The 10,506-nt window shown below is 42.7% G+C and overlaps 1 long non-coding RNA gene across 1 annotated transcript; it reads left to right on the top strand.

Annotated features, from left to right (window-relative positions):
* Positions 1-4,905: 4,905 nt before the first annotated feature.
* Positions 4,906-7,410, top strand: LOC121013431 (uncharacterized). Its single transcript, XR_005782700.1, has 2 exons — positions 4,906-5,014; positions 5,687-7,410. It is a non-coding gene; the product is annotated as an uncharacterized LOC121013431 (long non-coding RNA).
* Positions 7,411-10,506: the final 3,096 nt, after the last annotated feature.

Here is a 10,506-nt window from a genome sequence, read left to right on the forward strand (position 1 = left end):
CCCCCCCCCCCCCCCCCCCCCCCCGGTCTGACAAAACTGAGAGGCTACGTTTTCTTTTTGAAAGGGAACGTGCTCCACATGCAGACAGAAGACCGTAAAGTTCTAAGAAACACAAACAACTAAGGAACTCTATTGTAGCTCTCCTCTCCGCGTTACTTCCCCGTATTAGCCAAACACATACGCTAGAAATCACGACCCAAAGGAAAGAGTGTGATCTATAGTTCCTTTTCCTGTTAGCCCTTCTTTATCCATCTGTGAGTTGAAGGTAGAGTGTTACTTGAATGGACGTACTATGGAAATTGAAAGAAAAACAGTTGAGTTAGCCTTCTGCAGCATTTCCCTCCTTCTGATAGGAATAAAATGCATATGCGTGTATGAGCTGTAAAATGCAAATTGTGTAATTTCGATGATTCTGCATAAGTGCTTTCATATTTGTATTTGACCAGCGTGCACGACATAAAAAAATGAACCGTAAAATTCATGCTAATAATTTAAATATTTATTTTTTCTTTATTTATAACGTCCTTCAAGAAAAGTAAAAAAATAACATCATGACAAGTTAAGAGAAAGGCCAGAAAAAAGGGAAATTTTTATAATTAGAGACCTCTAGGGGCATGTTATTTTCTGCTTTTTGTTTCTTTCATTTTCAAATGTTTAGTTTTGAGAAAGAGAGAGCGCGCTCAAGCAGGGGAGCAGCAGGGAGCAGAGGGAGAGGATCTGAAGCGGGCTCCACAGTGTGGAGCTCGAACTGACCAACCATGAGATCGTGACCTGATCAAGATCAAGTGTCTGCTTAACCAACTGAGCCACTCAGGTACCTCTCAGCTTTTTGAATAAGAGGATCTACATTTTCATTCTCTTCTGGGCCCTGCCAATTTTATAGTTGGCTCTCGTTGCTCCAGAGTGGTCTGGTTTGTGACCTTGTTCGGTCATTAAGGGGTGGGGTTGGGGACAAATAGAAGGGGATGTGAGGCACTGAGGAACTCCTCAAGCCCCTGCCTTCCTGAGACCCTGTGGATTCCTCATTGTTTCAATGGAGGTCTTCTTTGCCTGTTCGCAAATTATCTCCATAATAGTAGTTTCTATCAGCCTCCCAACCAATGAATGGTCCCAATATTCCTCCTTGTTTCTGGTTTTCTAAATATACATAACCTTAAGTCATCTTTGCTATTGTTACTTCCCATAGAGCAAGTTCAAGTGCTTGTGTTCAATCATTTACTTTCAAAACCATTTCCTTTTCGTTCCATTTTTAATCCCATAATTTGAGGTCGCTAGAAGTGTTGTACACATAATAGCCTGCAGAGTTTGATTCTCTCCCTCGCCCTTTTTTCTTGTGTTCTGATGTTGTTCCCATTTATTCTTGGGGTGTACAGAATTGCAGTCAGGATCTAGGCTTTTGTAGATGTTGTGTTGGTTGCTGCTAGGGAAAAAAGAGAGAGAGAGAGAGAGAGAAAGAGAGATGTCTTACTTACTAATGCTGTTTAAAATTCTCCTAAGAGGCCATAACCAACTGACCAAGATGTCAATAATGTTTTACCCGTGTCTTCAGCCCTAGTGGCCTTCCGTGACCTTTAAGTAAGTCTTTTGATCTCGGCATAACCTCCATCTCTGATACCTAACTTCACACTGCCTAAATTCCTGGAGTCTTAGTATCAGAAAGTGCTAAGGTATAAATCCCATTCCGATTTCTTTTATCTATGTCCTAACGAAAGCCTTAAAATTTCAGGATAGTCTTCAAGCCTGCCCACCCCCCCACTGCCGCCATGCCCAGATGTGTCCTGCCCTTTTCTGCCTTACTCTGGACAGTTCAGAAACACCAAGTTGCTTTTAGTTCTTCAAAGGTACCCTGTGTTTCAAGCCCTCTTATTTGCCTCATGTGAGTCGTTCTGTCTAGAACCACCTTCCTTGTCTTCTCCACCTAGATAATTACCTTTCAAGCGTTTAGTATCATCTCTGGCATTTCCTTTTCCTTCACAACGTAAGTTAAGAGCTATAGGGCTCATGTTAACCTGGGTATCATTCTACTTAGCAAATACTATATACATTCAAGTCATCTGTTTATGTGATTGCCTTCAGACCGAACTGTGATGCTCTTGAGGGCAGAGACGTACCTTTTTATTTGCTGCAAGTTATGTAGTCTCTCTCTCTTTCTCTCTTTCTCTCTCTCTCTCTCTATATATATATAATTTTTTTGCCTGAAAAATGAACTGAATTAGATGCATTCTAATCTAATATGTGACACCTCTTCTGGGTATTATTTATGTGGTTCTAACCCAGAGAACACCAAAATATGCATAGAAATGATATGCATCAGCATTATTCTCATAGAAATTTTAAAGTCATGGAATCTGAAAATTAGAAAGAACCCCAGAATATCCTACTCAATGTAGTAATCCCCTTTACAAAGCTATTTATTTATTTACTTATTAGAGAGAGAGAGAGAGAGAGAGAGAGAGAGAGAGAGAGAGAAAACGAGCACAAACAGGGAAGGGGCAGAGAGAGAAAGGGAGATGCAGAATCTGAAGCAGGCTCCAGGCTCCAGAGCCTGATGTGGGGCTCGAACTCACAAACCGTGAGATCATGACCTGAGCTGAAGTCAGAAGCTTAACCAACTGAGCCACCCAGGTGTCCCTCCTTCACAAAGCTTTGGTCACTAGTGTTTAATTTAATTTTTTTAACCAAGTTTGGGTAATGGGGATGATTGAGGAAGAGAGTTTCGTGAATCCTTTCCATCCAAAGCCAATCCCTAATATAAATTCTCTTTTCCAATCAGGGATGAGCTACTCAGTTTAGAAGTAGGGGGAAGGTCACTAGAAACTTTTGCTATCCCTAGGTTTGGGCAAATCCTCTCCCAAGAATATTGCAAAGAAGACTTCACAAAATTTCCAGGTATTCAGGAGTTCTGTTATTATCTCAGCTAAGATAAGCCCCTTAGAAAACAGTTTGGGTCTTCTTCATGCGGTTCAGCCAGAATTTTAATTAAAAAAAATTTTTTTATATATTTATTTATTTTTGAGAGACAGAGACAGAGCACAAGTTGGGGAGGGGCAGAGAAAGGAGACACAGAATCTGAAACAGTCACCAGGCTCTGAGCTGCTAGCACAGAGCCTGACACGGGGCTCGAACTCACAAACTGCGAGCTCACGACCTGAGCCGAAGTCAGATACCCAACCGACTGAGCCACCCAGGCGCCCCCAGAATTTTAATTTCTTAGTACTTTCTCAAATCTTTCCTTCTTGAGAAAGTTAACTGCCTTGGTTGTCATTTTCATCAGTGTCCTGCATCGGTTACAGGATTGACGTCTGTTCTTCTCCGACTAGAACAAGCACACCGGATTCCAGGAAACAACGTCCATGTTTTCAAGTTTTCCAGTGTCAGTATCTCCTTATATATCTTTCACATCTGCCTTCCCCCAAACACAACGATCTATAGAGGACGTTAGTCATCTGATGGTGACAAAAGCCAGCCTTGATGTTCAGATTGGAGATAGGTCGTTTGTCCACCTGTCTAGGGACCCAGCGTAATGAAGAGGGGCCTGGGCCAGGAGCCTCACACATGACTTCTCCTTCATCTACTTCTGCCAGCTCTTTATGACGGTCAGGGTTTCTTGCCTTCTTCTGTCTCTCTGCCCACTCCCTCTACTGCTGAGATAGACCATGCTTCCTAACTTTGCCAGCTTATTTTGAGAGTCCAAGGAAAAAAATAAACACAGAGTCAAAAGTGCCGTGGCAATGAAGATCTCGTGTTCAGTCTTCTATCCGTATTGAGAGTTAATTTTTTATCTTCCTTTGCATTACAGGCTGGTCAGTCCAGATGGGGTGGAGCAGAGAAAGAAGGGCTGTGATAGATGGGAGAAGGTGTCCTGCAAGAAGAAAACATAGACGAACCAGTGTTGACTTGTGTCTCCATGTACTGATTTAGACTTCTTCTTTTATTTATTTATTTTTTTAAATGTCTATTTATTGTTGAGACAGAGACAGAACATGAGCATGGGAGGGGCAGAGAGAGGAGGAGACACAGAATTGGAAGCAGGCTCCCGGCTCTGAGCTGTCAGCACAGAGCCCTACATGGGGCTCGAACTCACAAACCGTGAGATCATGACCTGAGCCGAAGTCAGACGCCTAACCGACTGAGCCACCCAGGCGCCCCTGATTTGGACCTCTTCTTAACCAGAGACACTATTTCTTGGATCCAGGCTGTTTTTCTCCAAAAAGAAAGTGAATTGCTAAATTATGAAACTAGCACGATGAGATAGATTATGAAACTAGCACGATGAGATAGACGTCTTACCTATGATTTGACTGTGGATTGCTTCCTCCTCCCCACGTTTGTCCTTTAAGAGTCAGAAGTGCTCTTCAATTTAACGAACAGCATAGCTAATAGAGCCCAATTTGCTTCTGGGCAGTTCTATTGGGCCCATAGCACTCAGGTCTACAGTTAAGTACCACCATTTGTGGCCTGTGGCATTGTGCCCACCGCAGTAACTAAAGCAACAAAGACTTCCTGCTCCTCAAGACTAAGCACACACGTGCTGCAAGGTTCATCAGGGCGGCTTTGTGTTCCTCCCCTAACGTAGCCGGTGCTTCATCAGTGAGCCAGGGTGGCCGGAGGCTTGGATTGTTTTTTATTTTATTTTTAATGTTCCTTCAAGGCTCCAGACACACTGGAGACATCCCGACACAGAATGCTTTGCCCAGCACAATGTGATGCCCTTTACCTAGTAACAGAGTGAGTCTCATAAAGGTGCTGCCTTCCCCTCAGAACAAACAACGGAAATGCATCAGGAGAGCTCAGCTGCAGACAGAATGCACATCATGAAGCAGGAGCCACCACGGGATTCCTCAGATGAAAGCCGATTTCAATGAACATTGTGTTTCACAGCCGGCTTCCTCTCGCTCTGTAAGAGCTCCAGAAGGAACATCCCACTTGCGTCTGCTGACACAAAAGAATGCTGTGGCTGGGAGATCTTATCAAGCTTTCCTGTGCCCCAGTAACAGAGCTCCAGTTGTGTCTTGTAAGAATTGCTCATTGTTTCATGGGGACGACTGGCTCCTTTGGGTGGGATCTGATGGCATGTCAGGGAGCGGAGGTAGGTGGTGGTGGGGGGGGGGTGTGGTGGTCAGTCAGTCACATGACCCAGATTACTGGCTGTGAGGAAGTCAGAGGGAAGAGTAATCTTCAGCCAGTTCTGCTGAAGAGCTAAATGGTTAAACTATTAGAATATACGTGTGTTATTTACTTGCGAGTGTCATCAACAGTGCAAGTTAAGAACCAAAAGGAGAAGTGATGGTCAGAGTTTCTCTGTTGGTGTCAGCTCTTCCTTCTATTTAAATCAATTCACCTACGGCTGTTTGTTTCTGGCAAGATTGAAGAGAACAAAGGAGAGTGGTATTGACTTAAAACCAAACATCTCTGGACAGCTTAGATGCTAAGTAAGCGTTCTAGCGTGTATGACACGAACCTCAAAAATATAGACTTGTCTGATGAGGCTGAACTTCAGGCTTAAAAGAATCACGTTTATATTTAAGAGTATAAGTTAATACATTGAATTAATTAAATGTGGACGATTCCAGATCATGTTTCCTTTGCCAAGAAAGTTCACAATAGGGAAGATTGATGGCTACCTGTCTAGCTACATGGAGAGTAGAATTAAGTTTTCTTCTCTTTCCTCTTCCTCTTTCTAAAGGTTTGTTACAGTAATCAGTACATATAAGAGATATATAACTGGTAGTAAGACGTGCCAAGGAAAAGGGTGACTGCAAGCTTCCTACAAGGTCAACGCTTGAGATGGACATTGATGATTTTTCCCTTCTGTATCTTCATGGAGTACTTTCTGAAAGGGCCTTTGCCATAAATGTATTTGTATTCAGTTACTTCAACAAAAAAAACCCAATTATTCTCCTCCTATTCTACCCAAGATTCGGAGGATCAAAGTATTACCAAGACAACACCTTTGTTTGTAAGATATTGGTTATTAAAATTATTAAATGTTGTAATTAATTACGTATACATTTGTTTACTCTCAGCGAACTGTGAGCATCTTGAGGACAGGAGCTAGATCATATTCATCTTCTTGTCTCCATTGCCCAGCACAATGTCTTGTACATGTTAGTGTTCACTAGATATTTGTTGGATGGATAGATGATGGATGGATAGATTGACAGGTGATAGGTGGCTGGCTGACCATGCTATAGTGCCTACAGTTACAAATGACTCGTCTACATGGTTCGTGCCATGACAATACCTGTTAATCCTCCAGGACTTTATTATCTCACTGTTAGATGCATAAAATAAAGAGATTTTTCAAGATCACATAGCCCAGCTCCTTCAGTTTACAGCTGAGGAAATGAGACTTAGAGAGAGAATCTCATTTATTCACAGTCCCACGCTAATAAGTAAGAAGCAGATCTGGGGTAAAATTCAGATCTCTTGCTTTTCAGTCAAATGCCTGCTACATTATGTTGCTCTCCATGACTCATATTTGGAGGCTTCATGGGACCCCGTGGAGCAATCTGTCACTCTTGGCTTATCTGTGAGAGAAAGTGGAACTAGAGAAAAACCAGGTGAAAGGAGCCTACGGGCTGCCGAATTCATATGTTGATGGTACTGAAGGAAGGTAAGAACAGAATGACTCATCTTTATTCAGGCTGATGTCATTCCGCGTTGCTCTCAGAAGACGCCACACTCAAAATTCAGCGGGTGTTCTATTCCCTCCCTAGTCTCCTCGATAACCTTTGGATCTGGTGCAGTCCAGCCCTACTCCGCTGGCCAAAATTTCCGTTTGACACAGAGTCAAGCCTTTCAAAGCCCTTTCCAGAGAAGCTCATGCTAGCCACCTGACGGTGAGGCTGGACTGCTGACTCTTTCTCTAGATAATTCCACTGTAAGGACAGGCTCCCAGCATATCATCTCTGATTGCCTGGATTTCTGTTTCTCTGAATTATGCCCAGTCACACTGCATCTAAATACTTGTGGTTGACCTGTACTTAAAATCCTTTCATTAAGAACCTGACCTTTGAAGCTATTTTAGAATGAACACATAACAACACAGATGAATCTTGAAATAATTATGCTGCGCAAAAGAAACCAGACCAAAAAAAAAAAAAAAAAAAACAGTACATACTGCCTGACTCCATTTATATAAAAATCTAGAAAATGCAAACTAATCTTGATTGAGAGAAAGCACATCAGTGGTTACCTGGGGACGTGGGCAAGGAGAGGTAGAGAGGGGAGGTTGGAAAGAGAAAGGAGTGAATTTTGACAGTGATGAATATTTTACTCACTTGAGTATAGTGATGGTTTCCTATGTATATGTATATGTTACAACTTATCAAGATATGCAACTTAAATATGTGCAGTTTATTTTATGTCAATTATATCTGAATAAAACTGTTTTTTTTAAGAATGCAACCTTTTAAAATCCAACCAAAATACTGTACCGGTCAGGGTTCGATGACAGAGGGAGAAACACTAGGATGTGTGTGTGTGTGTGTGTGTGTGTGTGTGTGCGCGCGCGTGCACAAGCGTGCGTGTCTGTGCCTGATACATTTATCCCAAGTCCAACCATAAATACATTAACTTTGCCCCAGAAGAGGATCCAAAGTTCTTTTTTGACTTGAGGTGATGTTCATTCTTAGTGTGATTCTAGCTGATTCACACTTTTCCTTTTTTATCCTATAACTTACATACTGAGATTTTAGGTTAACTATTAGATTAACCCATATTAGATAATAAGGGGATGAGAAAGGATAAACACAAAAATAACCTGTTAAACATATATACATACATACATACATATATATACACATATATATACACATATATATATGCACAAATACTCATATATTCGTATACATAGTCATATCAAAATAAAGAAGAAACACTCATAACTATTACAGTACTTATACCTGCAACTGGTCATGTGATCATAGATGGTATTTATAGCTGCTTCCTTCCACCACCCATTCCATATTCTCTTTGTCTTCAGCAAAGACTTCAGCCAGTTGTGGCGCGAACCAAATCTTCATTCCTGAAGGGTTATTAGTGTCCCTGCTAATTGAGTTGATGTGGCTTCATACAGGGTATAGAGATACTGAGAGACCACCTAAAGGCTTTTAAAATGGAAACATACTGCCTCTGACCTCTGTGCAGAAGCAGCGCACATTTAATCACCCCCTTCTTGCCTATTGGCCCAGTGGCATGAGTCAAAGTGTCCAGGTGCACACCAGTTCAACAGACTCATTGTTGGGTCCTCCTTTGGAACTAAGACTTCTAGACCAGTAGAGCCAAATATCATAAGGATGGGAAGCAAAAGTTTGGTGGGTCACTAGGGATAACAGTGAGAGGAACCTTTCCCAAACCACCCTTTGCTTCCAGACCAGGAATCCTGGCTATGGAAGAAGCAGAAATATATATTGGATGATGATTTAGAACACACTGCATCCCAGACAACTGACCAAAACTGAGTCTTCAAAAGGCCACCCTACCAGTCCATCAAAGCAGCTGCTTCTGAATGACGGGGGATGTGGTAAGACCAATAAACTGCATGCCTTCCTTGCACACCAGAAACTACAGCCTTCCTTGTTCTGCTTCATTTGTTGTGAAATAAGTCACTTGGGCAGAAGCACTGTGTGCGGGGAAGGCATATCTGTGTCCAGAGTCAGTACCCATTCCAGTAAGAACAAAGTATGTCCTTTCCATGAGGGAGGTAATCGATATAATCTAATCAACCTGCCAATAGGTGGCTCACTGGTAGCTGGGCGTGGTGCCATGTCAGGGGCTCAGTGTCGACTTCTGCAGTTAGCAGACCGAGCACTGTGTGGTGGCCATAGCCAGATGGGCCTTGGTAAACAGAAGTGTATGTTGCTGAGCCTATGTATAACTTCCGTCTTTGCCACCAAGGCCAGTTTATTCATGAACCAATTGGGCAACGACAGGAGTTGCTGGAGATATCCATGGAGTGGCTCATCCTATCCACCTGATTATTAAATATGCCTCTGTTGAGGTTTCCCTTTGGTGAGCATTCACGTAGAACACAAATATCATCACACGCCATGGCCATTTGGATAGGTCTGTCAATCTATCTTTCCTCTAGATCTCCTTGTGACTAACTTTTCAATCATGACCCACGGATTAGTGTAGACTCGTACTTCTGAACACATATCCTTCCAAGCAAAATGGACAATCAGGTGGCTGCTCAAAGTTCTATATACTAGGAGTGTTTTCCTTCACCACCGCCCTTCAGGGCCATCCCAGAGTGGGGCTGTCATGCACACCTGAACATTTTCTTTTTAGCTGGCCGCTTACAAGTGACATCTGCCTATTGTGCAGATTCACGTGCATCCTGGACCTTAGTTTTTTTTTCTTCCTCCATCACCGAGGAGCTCCCCAAGAGGTCAGAGGTGCAGGTTAAGAGAGAGAAGACAACCAGTAGTAGGGGCCATGAGTAGATGGGCTGCTTATTCATGCAGCACACTTATGCCTTCAGATTCTGCTCAAGCCTGATTTTATAAATGTCTCTCCCATCTGAGAATGAAGTGCTTCCATGCATGCTCAACTTTATGGCTTGGAGGGCCAGACAATACCTAGTGATAAGCAGCTCAGGTCATGCCCATGTTCACTTGGTGACCAATAGCTAAGCATTAAACTTCTACCAAAACTAAGTAGCAAAACAAAAGCTATTTCATAAGGGAATAATAGTTGTCCACAGAGCATGGTAGGGCTTTATTCCAAAATCCTCAAGATCTATTCTGTGATCCACCTATTGGAGTCTGACAAAGGCCCTAACCAGCATCCCTCTCTGTCACTGACATTTCAAGAACCATTGAATCTTCGGGATTATATGGTCCAAGGGGCACAACTATTTGCACAGCAGTCTGGACTTCTTGTAGAGCTTTCTTGTTCTGGGCCCTACTCACAGTTGATACTTTTTGGGTCACTCAGTAAATAGGTCGAAAGAGGCGCCTCAACATAACCTTAGACTGGACCCCTAGACATTTCACTGACGTTGCAGACCCCTGATTTGTATGGGATTTATCTCCTATTCCCAAGCATGCAAATATGTCTTATCTTTGTGTCTGGAGCCACTGCTCCTGCCTGCTCCCTGGGTGCAGGAACCCAAGAAGCTGAATGAGGATCTAGGGGAAGATAGAATGGTTGTAAACCAGGTTACTGCCTTATCCCAGTGAGGTGAGACAAGACATGGCTGCTGCTTCACATCCACTCCCCACGCCTTCTATCAGTCTTTTTTATAACCCACCTTAGCCAGGAACTCTGGGAAATGTAGTTCCTCCTAGCCAAGCAGACACATTACAAAGCCACCACAAATGCAATTTATAGTAGATTATTATAGTAGATCATTATGGGGTAAAGAATCCAATCTAGAAGAAGAAGAAGAAGAAGAAGAAGAAGAAGAAGAAGAAGAAGAAGAAGAAGAAGAAGAAGAAGGAGGAGGAGGAGGAGGAGGAGGAGGAGAAGGGGGAGAAGAAAGAAAAGATAAAGGAAAAG

Source organism: Herpailurus yagouaroundi, unplaced genomic scaffold, assembly GCF_014898765.1.
Source record: "Herpailurus yagouaroundi ecotype Mexico unplaced genomic scaffold, PumYag 198, whole genome shotgun sequence".
NCBI classification, from domain to species: domain Eukaryota; kingdom Metazoa; phylum Chordata; class Mammalia; order Carnivora; family Felidae; genus Herpailurus; species Herpailurus yagouaroundi.